At 42.1% G+C, this 15,611-nt stretch overlaps 1 protein-coding gene across 3 annotated transcripts in view; it reads left to right on the forward strand.

Moving 5' to 3' along the window:
- The first annotated feature begins 1,082 nt into the window (after positions 1-1,082).
- The window catches only part of TNFRSF19 (TNF receptor superfamily member 19), a 90,548-nt gene continuing 76,019 nt past the window's right edge, over positions 1,083-15,611 (forward strand). For 2 of the 3 annotated variants that reach the window (XM_055317172.1, XM_055317176.1), the window contains exon 1: positions 9,732-9,899. The gene's annotated coding sequence lies outside the window, so the exon portion shown is untranslated. Of the gene's footprint in view, positions 1,498-9,731; positions 9,900-15,611 lie in introns of those variants that run through there. The other variant, XM_055317174.1, reaches the window with a different exon arrangement.

A 15,611-nucleotide genomic window follows, 5' to 3' on the forward strand; every position in this document is an offset into this window, starting at 1 on the left:
AAATGCACCTTATCCCAGATTGTAATGAAAGTGAAATTTCTGGTTGTCTTCTATTCCAATGAGTACTAAAAATAAAATAATCTTATCGTATCTAATCTGCCAATGTTAAGGACCAGGTAAAAAAAATTCTAAATAATGTGCAACAGGTTTGATTTTAAATTATGGAGAATTAGACTAATGTGGTGATGCTTTATGAGTTAAGAGTGCAAACTATGGATTTAGGAAAAACAGTCCTGAAGGTACATATGGTTTTGGGGTCAGCACAGGGCAAGTGCTTTCTCTACCTAACACTTTTCTTTTGTGAATTTAAAAATGCTTAACAGGTGTTACTGAGTTATACCTATCGAAGGACTGCATATTGTTTTAAAACCTAGTTTTCAGAATCCCTGACAAAGACCAAGAGTAAGAGTTAAGTCTCTGTCCAAAGACTGCTCCACTTAAGTCTCTAGGACAGAGACTTAAGTGGAAGGGTGGCAGATATCACCCACTGATGAATTGTTGGTTATCTGCTGAATAATTACCTTCATTGAAACACCACTGTTTAGTTGACAGTCAACTTCTAATAATTTAAGTTGCAAGGAAAAGACAGCTTACTTTAAGATCCTTAAAGACATGTCACATTTAAAACAAAGACACATTTTCAAAACATTACCCCCTCCATGTGTCAGAGCCCCTGGGTGTTTTCCAGAATGGTCTTACAGTGCTATTTAACTACTCTGAATATTTGACACCCAGTCTTTGTGAAAAAGTGTGATTCTTATCAACGAAAAGGCAATTAAATGCTGTCATTTGGAACCCAGATGGATCCGGGATCTTATCACTCTCCAGCAATCGCTGTCCTTTCCAACTGGGAAACAGATAACAGAAACTGCACTGCGTGAGGCACAATAGCCTAACGTGATTAGAAATCAGGCCGACTCTGGCTTCTCTGGAGCTGTACTCCCCCACAGGCTGAATTATAGCTCTCCTACCAGTCCCACGGCGCTGAATGATGTCATGGGATCTGCAGTTCAGCGAGATGAAAGGGATAAAGCAGAACCCGCTGGCACTAGGCAAAGCTTCCAACACACAATCCCCAACACAGCTTGGGAACCGAAAAAAGCTACAGATCCAGCCACTCAGCCCAAGCTTGGGGGAGCCACCGGTATTGCCTGGTTGCAGAGGGGAAGGGGGGGGAAAAAAGAGGAAAACAACGTGATCCACGTTAAACAAAAGAATTTGTGGACTAGGAGGCGGGAGGGTGACTACCTGCCGAAAGGGAACTTTCTGATATCCGTGCATATATATAAACTTAGTCGTGCCTTTCATGTTCTGCAACTGATCACCGATCAGATTACGGGCATTTCATCTCCCTGCTCGTCTGCCTTTGATCTGCATGGTTAATTTTATTTTCCTGGATTTGAAGTTTCGTCTGGGCTTGTGCTGACATACATTTTTGGGAAGGTAGAAGCATTTGGCACAGAAGTGCTGCCAAGGAGAAACTAAGTTGCCGAAAGGGTGAGTACTGGAAAGAGTTCAGCACGTTGCAGGTACAGCACTTTCTGTTTTGTGTAGCTTTCACTTGACTTTTCCTGTGTGTTCTAAGAAAAAGAAAATCAATTAAAAGCAGGCATTTCTCTACTTGAATACTACATTATGTTACATGAATGTGTCCGAGCAAGGAGGATTCTCATCGCCAGTTTAATAGTTCATGCAAAAGGGTTTGCAATCTGTCATGCAAATTTTACTTGGAAATGAGTTGTTCAAACAGGAAAAAACAGAACGCTAACTTTAGCATACAACCCGCCTTCAGAGCCTGAGATCCGTAAGCTGTAATTGCTCTAAGTATTTACAGGTTGCTTTATTTAGTAAACAGGCAGTGGAACTTTACTGGCTGCCAACGCTTTCCTTGTTTTCTTATATAAAAGAGTATAGTGCATCTCTGGCAATACTGTGCCTTTCATTTATTTATTCTCTCACCTCCAAGATGTAAACCTATCAAAAACATTTCCTTGTGCAGTTTGCATCCTCAAGGGAATCACTGAAAAGGCATTCAAGTATGATTAAAGCCTTTTATGTGTAAAACTGAAGAATTGTAAAACAGGGAGGGTAAAGTTGTGCCAAGTTTGGTTAAAAAATTCTCTAGTGATTTTCAGTAACCTTTGGAAATAGCAAAGCCTTACTTACAGAAACATTCACGACATTAGTATTCCTAAATTAACATTTACTTTAAATTTATACTGACAGCTGTTGTAAGTTAAAATTTGCCAGCTGTTTATGAAAACCGAGTAATCAATAGTTACTAGGCTGTATATAGTTTTTAGTCACATTTTCACTTTAGTTTATACTCAACTTGGCAAAGCCAAAATATATATCGTGGTGTCTAATTTGAAAGTTCAGTGGTTTTTTTTTTTGTCAGTTCAATAATCTCACGCACACGCGTGCGCACATACACACACACAGAGAGAAATTTTTACACTGAAATGCAAGAATTTAAATACAGTGCAAAAGTAAGAGCTCCACATTCACATTAGTTCACTTTAGTTACTAGTCCTAAGTTTATTTGGGTAGAATAATTATCATCACAATGGTCTGTTTTATGCTAGCTGAACCACAAAGAAATTATAAGTGATAAGACTAGTTATCCTTTAGTCTGAAATTCTGATGAAACAGGAAAGGTCTAATGAGCCTCATTTCGAATGTAATTAATTTTTCAGAGCCAATTAATTTAATCACTTTCTAAACTTTCCTCCAGATATTAGAAGGATGGTAATTAGCACTGTTTGCTTAATTTTAAAACTTTGGTAGCTGTTAAGTGGAGATTATTTAAAATCGTACAAGACGACTATATTTTAGAAAATGTGTCAGTAAGAATTTAATCTGAAAGATGTAACTGTTGTTTTTAGTCATGCCAGGAGAGGCATTTAATTTTTTGTTCTACTGACAATGTGTAGCAAAGCATGTCCAAAATATCCTGGGGTATCTGTTTAGGTTGATTCTTATATTTGTTTGCTTAAAAAATCCTCTTTAAATCACAAAAGCAGTATTAATGTTCACATTCCAATAAAGAAAATTAAGCTTTTAAAGTAATGAGTGGAGAAGATGCCTGAAGAAATAACATGCTTAGGAACTTGATCATTTAGTTTAGATTTGAGATTTATAAAAATGTCAAACCATTGTTTATTCTGCTACTAGGCTCATTTTAACAGCTACAAGTTCTCCTCGGCACAAAACAAAAGGGAGAATTAGCAATTATCTGATTAATTTAGGCTTTGTAGAAAACTAGCTTGGGCAAGTCAAGTCCTTGAAAATCCACTTCAGTGTCTGAATTAATTCAATTAATTGTTTACTTCTTGTGTCTTGGTTGAGAAATGAAGCAGATTGTGTTTGATTTTCAAAGAAAGGTGGCCCTTACCAAATGTACAGGTAGAGTCTCAAAAAGGCATTTCTTAATTAATTGCCACACAATGATCTGGATGGTGACTTCAGTAGCTATACTCCATAATACTTCTATGAAGGAAACCCTTATGTCATATTTTTCAAAGCACTCTCCTATCTATTGCTTCAATGGCAGCTTTGTTACTGTAGAAGTTCCAAGTCTTCAAAAGACTTTTATTTCTAGTCCTGATTCTGTCACCGAGTCGCTATGTGACCTTAAGAGAGTCACTTCACTACTCAGTTTTCTCATGTGTGAAATGAGGGAGGCGACTCTATCATTGTGAAAGAAGCAGGGTGGAATTTTTAGAGCCATTTTACAGATGAGAAAACTGAGATTAGGGAAAGGTTGCCTTGACTACCCTAACCAAGGTCGCTTGGCTGGTTTTTCAAGTCCTAATCCAATGTTCTTTCTAGTTCACCATGCATAGTCTTGCATAGTCTGTTTTCTAACAACTGCACAACAGAACAAATGCACCATGTAGCTGAACAGAGAACAATGTTAGTTCAAAAGATAAAGATGGCTGCTTCCTATTGGAACACACACACACACACACACACATTTTGTTTGTTTGTTTCCATGATAGATATGTCAATCAACTGGATTAGTCTGGTTGCCTTCCAGCTGTTCTCTTCACTTCTATATTTCTAAGCAGTCTAAACTCAATTATTGCTGCACATAATGTATCAGAAGGACTAAAATAGTTTATACCAAATATTAATGTATCAGCGCAATGTGGAGTTATACACGTTTGTGTGTGTCTGCCTGTGTATTTGTGTCTATACAAGTTTGGCATTATATAGGCACATTTTTTTGTGTTTTCAAGGAATTCATGTTATCTTAGAAGATGTCAGTGGGTCCCTGATAAGTTTAATAGTTAATGAAAGGTTGTTATTCATCGAGGGAGATTCCCAGTGGGATTTTTATGAGATTTCACTTTATAAATTTCATATGATTCTCTCTTGAGATGTGTTTCATACTACATTTGATTATGTTAAGAATCTTTGAATGTATTTCCATTAACTCTTTATGTTTCTTTTTTTCCCTGAGGGAGAAAAAATGTTTCTTGTGAATAAATTTAATTTGTGGACTATAAATTTTGAACAGACCGTACTCTTAAAGCTAAATAGCTATCCCTCATGTCTTATCATCCTCATAAAGGTTTCATATGAGGCTTTACAGATTATTATTCAGTAACAATCACTAATATTTATTAATTCACTAATTATTAATTCACTTATACTTATTGAATACTTGTATGTCAGGCACTCTCACAATGGTTTTTAAAAGACTATCTAATTTAAATTTACAATCACTGTCATCTGCATCATACAGATGAGGAAAGTGATTCTCAGAGAGGTTAAAAAACATACGCAAGATCACAAGGCTAATTAAGTGGCAGCTCTAGAATGTATCTGATTTCAAATCTTGGGTTCTTTTGTTCTAGGGCTAGGTACTTAATTCTTTCCATTACAAGAATTATATAGAGCCTAACTTAACTGTTAGCAAACATTACAACCAAAATCTTGGCCAAAAAAAGCGTTCTGTATTTTTTCTTTCTTTTGATATATTTTATGAGAACTATTAGAAATTTTTGATAGAGTTTTCCATCAGTTAGCTATAAAGGAGCTTAAGACATAAAGCATTCTTCTTCTGCTTTGCAACTAGACAGAGATCAATAATTGGCCATTGGCCTGGTCAGATTTTCTTCTCTATGATGGTAGAGCCAGTCCAAGGAACCCTGGAAAAATTTTTAATTTGGTGCCCCTTGAAAGAATGATTCTTTATAATTTTGTCAGCCCAATTTACAAAAATGGGCAATGAAAAAGGGGGCAGAAGGAAGCTACCTGATGGCTGTGCTTAATTTCCCCTCTATGTCACAAGCTTTGGCCTGTGGAGTTGTTTCTCAAACCCCTCCTCTTGCTGGAATGACAACTCAGAAGGTACCAAGTCTCCCATCCTTAGATGGAGAGGTGTTAAACCACCATCCAGGGTGAGTTCAATTTACTCTTTACTGAAAAGGGGGAGGAGGAGGGAGAGATAAGGCTTTCCATTGACCTTATCAAGCCATTCCCTCCAGCATCAAGAACTCTCTGCAAGAGGAGTTCTGACAAGAACACCTTTCTCCATGTTAAGCCACATGCAGAGGAGTCTGCCTTTAGATTTAGAGGAGTCAAGGGCTCATTTCTTTTCTCATTAGACACGTGAAAAGTCTAGCTAATGGGGGTGTCATGAATTCACAAAGATCAGTGCAGGTGCTACAACTTATAACAACTTTGCTCTATAAATGTCATGAGTTTGACATTACATAAACTAAATAACTTCCTTGGCCTTTTCATATATATTGGTTTATGCACTAATGGTATGGTGAAGATTATATTAAGATTCAGGGAGACTAGATTTTGATTCCAGCTTTATTATTAACTTGGTGTGTGACCTTGAGCAAGTCACTCAATGTCTGGCCCCAATCATACACTGATAGTCTAGAATTGGCTGAAATGGGTGTTGGGGTTTACTTAAATAGCTGCATCTTGGTTATTTTCTCCCTTATTTTCTTAACTGTATTTGACAAACTTGATTAATATTTGAGATCCTCATTCCCATTTATTAATTCACTCAACAAGTTTTAATGAATACCTGCTATGCACCAGGCACTGTGGATTGACAGACAAAATTCAATACTCTCGTATAGCTTGCATTCTGTTACATTTTCCCAGAGAATAGTGATTTACACTAGAAATTATTAGAAAGCCAACCAATTTTTCTTAAATTTTGCTTCTAGTGAGCTGACTTATCACTGAAACTATTTTTTTTTCCACAAGGGCCAATGTCCCACGTTTATTTACATATGAAGTGTTTAATACATGAAACTATTTTTAAAAGAAGTCCTGTTACTTCATTAGTTCAATTTGCAGGGGGAAACATCCTAAACAAATGTACTTTGTATCAGCCTAGATATTGCTAAAACTAGCTTCAAGGAAACCAACCCTTAATATAATCTTAAAAACAGCAACTCTATGAAGATCCTCATGGCAATTTGGCCTTTCCTGTAAAAACTTCAACATATTAATGATATTCAGTGTTTGAAAGGGAGAAAAAAATGCTTGCAGCTCTAAGCATCAGCCTCATTCTCAGTGAGCCTAGGAATCACATAATTCTTTTTGTACCTCCACTGACACTCAGTTGTGTGTCTGGGTTCTCATTCAGATACTGGAAGAGAGTATCTGAATGAGTGTGGTAAAGTGGGGAGTATTTATTTAACTTAACTGGACTGTTCTTTAGAGAATAAGATGCATACACTAGCCGAGTGCTGAAGTTCAATGCTCTTTGTCCCCACTGTCAAGTATCATTTCATTGATCATTTATCTACTGACACTGGGCATTGGATGCCCTACAGAAGATGTCCTACTACTAATAATGGCTGCCGTTTAGTGAGCATTTACTATGAGTCAGACATGGTGCTAAGTGCTTTAAGTACCTTATTTTATAATAACTACAAATGAATCAACACATTTTATGGATGACAAAAATGGAAATTGAAGGAGGTGAAGTTCCTTTTCCAAGGGTATCCAACTAGTGAATGGCAAATTGTCATCCAAGACCAGATAATCTGATGCCAAGGCCCATGAGTGTTAAAAATAATGTATCTCTCCGTAGTCAATTAATAGGTTACCTGGGCAGATCAATCAAATACACATGAAATGATGCAAGAACTAATGGACTAAATAATGTCTTACTGTCTCTAAGTACAAAAGGAGGCCAGGAAATAAAAGAGCACTTGGCTGAAGTCAAAGAGGTAGTTCCTGAGCTGGCATATTAAATTCCACTGAGAAAACATTTATTGAACATTTGTTTGGGTGTTTGATATTATCAGAGATACAAGTTTGAACAAAATATATCCCTTCTCTGAAAGCATTTTTAACTCCTTAGGGAAGAAAGCTAAGCCATAGACACTTAGGACTTGAGGGAGATGTGGCAAGTACTATTATGGTAGTAAGAAGTTCACAAATCTTGGATAGACTCACAAGAGTTGTGGCTTTTGAGCTGGTTCTTAAATAGGAGTAAGGTAAGTAGGTAAGGAGCCAGAGCAGTAAGGGAAGTAGGTGAGTATAAATAAGAAGCTCAGCAAAGGGAAGGGGAAATTCAGGGCACATTTGAGGCAAGGCATGCAGACCAGTTTGGCCAGAATATAAAGTGTATGGCATCTTTGAATGTTAATTTAAGGAGTATGAAAGCCATTTTTTACAACGAGGAACCTCTTGTAAATCTTTTAATTGGACAGTGCCAGTGATGGAAGTCCAGAGAAAGCAGGACTGCTGGACAGACCAGCAAGGACAAAGATTGACCAGCTGTGGCAATATTCAGATGACAGGTAGGGAGGGCCTGTACCATGGTGGAGGGAGTGAGACCAAGAGAAAAAGATGAAGAAAGGGTGAATGCAGTTAAATCTCACAAAGGAAGAAGCAATAATCCAGGTGAACAAAGACACTGAGTGCTCCGTGCTCTAGACTCTGAGATAGTAAGAAAATAAGATGTGTCCTCAGATGATTTAAGTCTAAGGTAGGAAGGGAGCTCAGACGAACAGATAACTTCAATATAATGACAAGCATGTTACTGCAGTACATGTAGCAGTACTAGTAACAGCACAGATAGGCTAGGGAAACTCTTTTCTTCTTTCCCTATAAATATGGCAGACTGCTCTGCATGTGGCTTAACAAAGGAACAGGCAGGCTGGGCAGCCGCCCATGATGCCAGGCAAGGCTGTCCAAGTACCAGGGACAGTTAGCAGGATGGAGAAAGCTGTTCTTGTCAGAACTCCCCTTGCAGAGAGTGGTTGCACCTGGAGGGAATGGTTTGATAAAGTCATTGGAAAGCCCCACCTACCGACCTCACCTCTCCCTCCTTCTCCCTTTCCATCAAAGAGCAAATCGTACTCACCACAGATGGTGGTGAACTTGCTTTCAATCTAAGGTTGAGACACTTGCCCTGAGGTTTAAATAAGATAGTGCGTATTATTTGTAAATTCTTTACAGAGAAGTTGTTACTGGGGTTTATGTTCTGGCCGTGTTAGATTTGAAGTAGATATCCTTGAGATATGATGCTTGGGAATCATATTTTTTAATGTATATTCACAAGAACCTGGTCTAGAACTATGGCTTCTCAAGATCAAAAGATGTGCTATCGGAAATTAACTAGAGCAACTCATTCATTTATTTATTCAACAAATATTTATTGAGGGACTACAACAGGGTTTGGGGTGTAGTAAGGAAACATAGGCTGTGGTTCCACCCAAAGAGTCGTGCAGTTGCGTCAGGAAAACAAAACCAACACACGAGAAACGGATGCCTCTTTGTACTGGAGTCATGCACAGTTATCTTGAGTTTGAAGGAACTTTTTGCCTTTTATTTACTTATTGGACAGGTGAAAATGTAATTGCTTACATTTCTATAGCATTCTACTGCTGCAAATGTATTTTTTTATATATATACACATGATTCTTTCACTCCTTCCAGCAAATTTGCAAACTGGGTACCGCTAGCTCCGTTTCATAGATGCACCAACTAAAGTTCCTGAGTTTCAGCACCTTACACAAAGCAATAGTAAAGGTCTGGAGCCTGGGCACTGTGCTCCGCTACAGGCCAGCGGCTTTGAGTTTATCCAGCGACCCTATGGGTTGGATTGGGTTAGCGCTGGCGTGGAGGAGGTGGACACAGGCGGATACCAGGATTCTCGGGGTAAAACTAACCACTAGAGGTTTCTGTCCGCGGGTGGGGGGAGCGTGCCTTGAGTGAGTATCTGCTGGAAAAATGCATCAATGAATGAATGAGACGGTTACTGATGAGCTAGGTCATCACGATTTGGATCCACCTGGGCAAACGTGCCGCATCGTTTTCTGGGTACACAGGGAACGGGCAAAAGCAGGTGCTGGGGAGAAGGTGAGCCGGCAAAGAAAGGCGCAAACATCTTGGGGAAAATACGTCTAGGCTAGAAACGAAGGCTGTCTCCCTTCGCCGAAGCCAGTTCCCCTAACAGACGAGCTCTTGCTGGTGTTGGCGTCCCGGTGTCTTCCCCTACCGCACCCCCGGGTCGGCAGGCCCTGCGCGGTCACCGGCTCCCGCAGCCGCAGGGGGCGCCCTCCCGCGCGTCGGACCTGAGCCGGGAGAGCCCGACCCGCGGAGCGGAGGCTGCCCGGCGCGGGGGGCGGGGCCGGGCCCCGGTGGGCGGGGCTCTGGGTGGATGGAACCCCCTACTGGGTGGGGCTGTGGGTGGGCGGGGCGGGTGGGCGGGGCCCGGGAGGCGGCCACCGTTGCCGGGCTACGGGAGAGCGCGGAGCGCGCGGCGCGGGGAGCGCTCGGCGAGCGCGCGGTGAGAGGACCCGGTCCCAGCTGCGCACCCGGTGCGCGCCCGCGGCTCGTTCCACGCGGCCTGGCCCTGCAGGGAGCACGGGGAGCGGGGGCGGCGGAGCCTCGCGGTGGCCGGGCAGGTAGGTGCCCCGCTCCTCGGGGGCTACGCGGCGGTGCCTCACCCGCACCCTGGGTGGACCCCGAGGAAGGGCAGCCGGGGAGGAGGCGGCTGCCCAACGGGGAGGGTCGCTTGGAGAAGGCTGCTCCCTTCAGGGGGCAGGGGGGCGGGGTGGGGGCGAGCGGACCGTGCGGGACCAAGGCGCCCCCCGGCAGGGGTGACAGCGGGAGAGGACGGCTGCCGAGGGAGGAGGCACCCGAGATGGAGCCGAGGCGGGAGGGACGCGGGAGGATGAACGCCTCCGGCCTCAGTCGGCGATGGCAGTGATGGGACTTAGTCTTCCAGGCCAGGATCTTGTAAATAGAGAACCTGCGTGTGCAGTAGACGTTTGTGAGTGTGTAAATAAACCCGTGTGAGGCTTGCCGCCGGCCTGGAAGGGCGGCGCTGCGAGGTCGGTGGGTCCGGACACCTCGCGGCCTCGGCGCCCGTGTGGACTCCCGCTCCCGGGGCAGGCGTGCGCAGGCCCAGGCTGCCCACCCGCGGGAGCTGCGGGGGTGCGGGGCTGCGGGGGTGCTGGGCTGCGGGGGGTGCGGGGATGTGGGGGTGCTGGGGGTGCTGGGCTGCGGGGCTGCAGGGGTGCTGGACTGCGGGGGGTGCTGGGCTGCGGGGGGTGCGGGGATGTAGGGGTGCGGGGGGTGCTGGGCTGCGGGGGGTGCGGGGATGTAGGCGTGCGGGGGGTGCTGGGCTGCGGGGCGGCAGGGGGTGCGGGGGTGCTGGGCTGCGGGGGTGCGGGGCTGCGGGGGTGCTGGGCTGCAGGGGTGCTGGGCTGCGGGCGGCGGGGGGTGCGGGGGTGTGTGGGTGCGGGGGTGCTGGGCTGCGGGGGTGCTGGGCTGCGGGGCTGCAAGGGTGCTGGGCTGCGGGGGTGCTGGGCTGTGGGGCTGCGGGGCTGCAGGGGTGCTGGGCTGCGGGGGTGCTGGGCTGTGGGGCGGCAGGGGGTGCGGGGGTGCTGGGCTGCGGGGGTGCGGGGCTGTGGGGGTGCTGGGCTGTGGGGCTGCGGGGCTGCAGGGGTGCTGGGCTGCGGGGGTGCTGGGCTGTGGGGCGGCAGGGGGTGCGGGGGTGCTGGGCTGCGGGGGTGCGGGGCTGCGGGGGTGCTGGGCTGCGGGGGTGCTGGGCTGCGGGCGGCGGGGGGTGCGGGGGTGCTGGGCTGCAGGGGTGCAGAGCGGCGGGGGGTGCGGGGGTGTGGGTTACGGGGGGCGGGGTTGCGAGGCTGCGGAGGTACCAGTATGCGGAGGTAGGCCTCAGAGGTGGTCCGGAAACACAGCATTCTGAGGAAAAGAACACTTGGCAAATAAAAGCACTGTTAGTACAATGATGGGTAGAGGGTGGTAGGTTAGGGAGAAAGGTCAGTGTTCTCAGGACTGGTCCAGGTTCTGATGCCATTTCGTGGAATAAAAATTTACTAATACACTCTTGAAGGTGAAATTTGGAAGGCTTAAAATTCAAGGATGATCTCTTTGGATGGCAGCCAACTATTCACCAAATGTACATTTAAGAAATCCATGTCACCTTTTGCATTTTCATTAAAGGACTCAATCTGCAAACAGAACCATAAGCCTCGGTCAGTGTTGTTTAATTGAAAGAATTGAACTCAAAATATCTATGAAGGCTTACTTTTTACTCCACTGACAGTTATCCTTTACTAGAAGCAATTTCTTCACATAAACAGGAAACAGTTATTGTTAAGCATGACTTATGCAAACAGAAAATTTTAATATGCTGTTATTTCATGATCAGATACTTCTCTTCAAAAGGGAGGATTATATTGCATTAGTTCAGGATTTACTCAGTATGTTTTCTGTTGTGCAGTTTCTCCTTAGGCATTTGTGCCAATGCTACTTTCATGTAGTTTACATATGTATACATATATATTTTTTTATTTCAAGCACTGCTTATTCTCTAATTTGAAGATCAGTAACTTAAAGGGGGTGAGAATTGAGTCCGACTGTAGAAGAAAGTGTTTGACATTAATTATTATTCACAGAGATATGGGTACTTAAAAAGAATTTATCTTTGAGTGATATTTATCAAGTTGCTCTGAAAATAATGCAAAACATAGAAATGCAATTTCATTGTGAAAATATTACTTGACATCAATACGTAAAACATTATTGTGAGCTGTGTAAGTTATTTTTTAACCTATGAAAATGTCTTATACCATCTACTTTATTACTGAGGCCACATGACCTTATTGACTTGAGAATTTTTCCATAGTAAGTGTTAGTATTTTCTAGGATGTTGATGGAAGTTATCTGTCCCTTTGATGAGACTGTCTTTTAAATGAGCCCCAGGCTGCATCTTGAATTTGAAGTTAAGGACATGTGAAGACTTTTTACACACTTGAAATTGCAGTGTTAAAGTACCTTTCCTGTCTAGAAACTTGAAAAAAGGAACACAGCTAATATATAAGTAGCCATAAGAAGCTTTTCAAAAGAACAGAAAAATGACTTTTTTTTTTAAATTTTTATTTATTTCTGATAGTCACAGAGAGAGAGAGAGAGAGAGAGACGCAGAGACACAGGCAGAGGGAGAAGCAGGCTCCATGCACCGGGAGCCCGACGTGGGATTCGATCCCGGGTCTCCAGGATCGCGCCCTGGGCCAAAGGCAGGCGCCAAACCGCTGCGCCACCCAGAGATCCCTGACTTTTTTTTTAATTTCAGATAATCATGAGCTTTCATTTATACCTACCTACCACACATACGAATGGAAAATGAATGGAGACATGTAACTGTCACATGCTGTCCTTATTATGTTAGTTTAATTTACTAGTTATAGCTCTAGTACATAACTCTAGGACTTGTTGGGGACTTTTGAAACATAAGTGAGGAAGCCTGCTAACACTCATGATGAGAATTTGATTCTCCTTTTTCACCTATTTAGATCTTTGAAGCTTAATCCAATCCCCTGTGACTACTTCCATCATTCAAAAAATTAATACAACACAAAAAAACTGCAGGCGTCTTGAACATATGAAAAATAGCAAGTCCTTTTAAATCTGATGAGTCAGTATTTAAAGTCAAAGATTTAAAATTCGGAAAAAGGCTAACATGCCCTATCTGTGTTGACTACAGGTTGAATGAGAAGGCCCACCTTGGCTAATGTACACTCCAAATAAATAGACAGCTGCTTATGTGATAAGAGAGCCAGGAACAGTTCAGCAGTGAAGTACATTTGTCTCGTGGCAGCTGATTATTAAATGTTCATAGCCTTTTTAAAGTAACTTTCTAGATGAAGAAAAAAGAACAGTAAAGCAGTATGAATGCAATTTCTTTTCATGATTTACAGGTTAAGCAGTGAGTTCATTCATCCTATTTTATCCGTCTAAAATGTTTACATTTAAAAGTAAGATGTTTAAACAGTGTTGAGCTATCTTTTAGTCCACACATCACAGAATATGTACCTTTTAAACTGAAGTTTAAAACCCGGGTTTTAAAAAGGGAACAAGCACCCATCAGCAATTAGATAAAACAAAGGAACTTGTATATCTAAAGATTAAATATTATGTAGCCACTCTTCAGTAGGCATGGAAAGGTCTAATAAGAGGAAATCTAAAAGAATGGACACTACTTAGACTGGGAAAGAGGACTTCAGATGTTTCAGAGAGAAGTTTTGGAATTGATCCAGACTTCTAAAATAAAAATTTAAACAGCTGTGTTTTAGAAATGGTTATGCACAGTTCTCTTAAGATACACTGTGTCGGCATTGGAGGTCCCCATGGTCCTTGATGCTACAGTTGTTCTACTTGTATTTTGAGATAGAGAAATATTTATGAATTGGGTGGGGGGTGGTGCCTGGGTTCAATATGCTATATTTTGAGAATACTGACAGTGATTTTCTGAAGGAACACAAGGATGGTAGAGAACCCAAGGTTGATAGAATCTACAATCCAGAGAAACAAAAAGAATTAGTATCCAAAAACACTATGCTAGGTTAAGTTCTTAAAAAAAAAAAAATTATTCTAGAAGCTTGACAGTGGCCCCTAATGTTTTTGAACTTTGAGGGAATTGAAGATATTGTGTTTGGCAACAGAACATTGTAAAGCTTGTAGAGTTTTTTAGCAGAAAATATTTCATGATTTGAAAAAGGGAAATCTTTCTCATTCTGCAGCCAACAACAATATGTATGTGCTTATTACTGCATGCCTTTGTGAGCTTCCTAGGCTACAAAAGAGGCTGCCAACTCTATGATGTAGGAAGAATGATTTTCAGAACATAATGAAATTGAAGGCTAAGATAGAGGAAGGCTAGAGGCCAGAGGTTATTGTCCTGTTTGGAAATGGCAGTACCCTAAATTTCTAACTAGCTTTTTATTCTCTCAGCATAGGGAATGGACATTATTTCTAAGCCATTAATGATTATGTTCCACCATTAAAATGTAAAAGACTATATGTATAGCACTGGCTTTATTTCAATGCTGATTTTATAAATTGTAAGCCTGCCAGTTTACTTTAATGTTGATTTTTTAAAAAAATATTTCAGTTTATTGCATATTGGAAAACTGTATGAGTTGACTGTAGCTTTATTACATAATGGTAATACAGTTTTAGGAGATGAAAACTGTTACCTATTGCATGCACTGTATGTTGGATAATAAATCAAATAACTTTAAAAGGTTGAAAAAGTGAAGAAATTAATTTATTCTGAAAAAGTATCCAGATTATTTGAATTATTCTGAAATTCATGTATTTTGGTCATTTATAAGATAAAAAATAAAATTATTCTCAGAAAGTTTACTGAATTAGGGGCGCCTGGGTGGCTCAGTTAGTTAAGCATCCAACTCTTGATTGCAGCTCAGGTCTTGATCTCAGAGTTGTGAGTTCCAGCCCCACGTTGGACTCCATGCTGGGTATGGAGCCTATTTAAAAAAAAAAAAAAAAGAAGAAGAAGGAGGAAAGAAAGGTTACTGAATTGTTAAAAGTTGAAAAACAAATACTAGATTCTTATTTAGTGATCTTTGTTATATTATAGCACTATATTCAAGAACTGGGATTCTGGGGATCCCTGGGTGGCGCAGCGGTTTGGCGCCTGCCTTTGGCCCAGGGCGCGATCCTGGAGACCCGGGATCGAATCCCACGTCGGGCTCCCCGGTGCATGGAGCCTGCTTCTCCCTCTGCCTGTGTCTCTGCCTCTCTCTCTCTCTCTCTCTCTGTGACTATCATAAATAAATAAAAAAATAAAATAAATAAAAAAGAACTGGGATTCTGAACTGAATTGTCTTCTACCAAAGGATTTTATGTTTCAATCTCAAGTTACAGTTGCACATATTTTCTGCATATAGCTTTAGCCCTTATAACAATCCTAAGAACTAAAATGTCATCCCTAATTAGTCAGTTTCTTCATCCACTCAACATGTATTGGGCACATATTGTGAGTGAGTTATAATTCTAGAGCAAAATCACAGTTCTTGTCATGAAGTCCTCAAACCATAATTGGTTTGGTTGGTGCTGGAGTGAAGGGAAGTGCTCAGTGTGGCAATAGGAGATGGTGGAGTATGGGGCACTAGAAACCATATGTTCTTCTGTGTAAAGGATGACTGATGCTCAGCTCTACCTCACGTTGCCTTGGTGCGGGACTAGGTGTTTTAATTTTTCAAAAAAAAAAAAAACTTTTTTTTTTTATATCGAAAACTTACTTTAAAAAATTTAGGGTACAGCGAGTGAAGAAAATAGTGCTGCTG

Source organism: Nyctereutes procyonoides, unplaced genomic scaffold (genome assembly GCF_905146905.1).
Source record: "Nyctereutes procyonoides isolate TBG_1078 unplaced genomic scaffold, NYPRO_anot_genome, whole genome shotgun sequence".
NCBI lineage: Eukaryota > Metazoa > Chordata > Mammalia > Carnivora > Canidae > Nyctereutes > Nyctereutes procyonoides.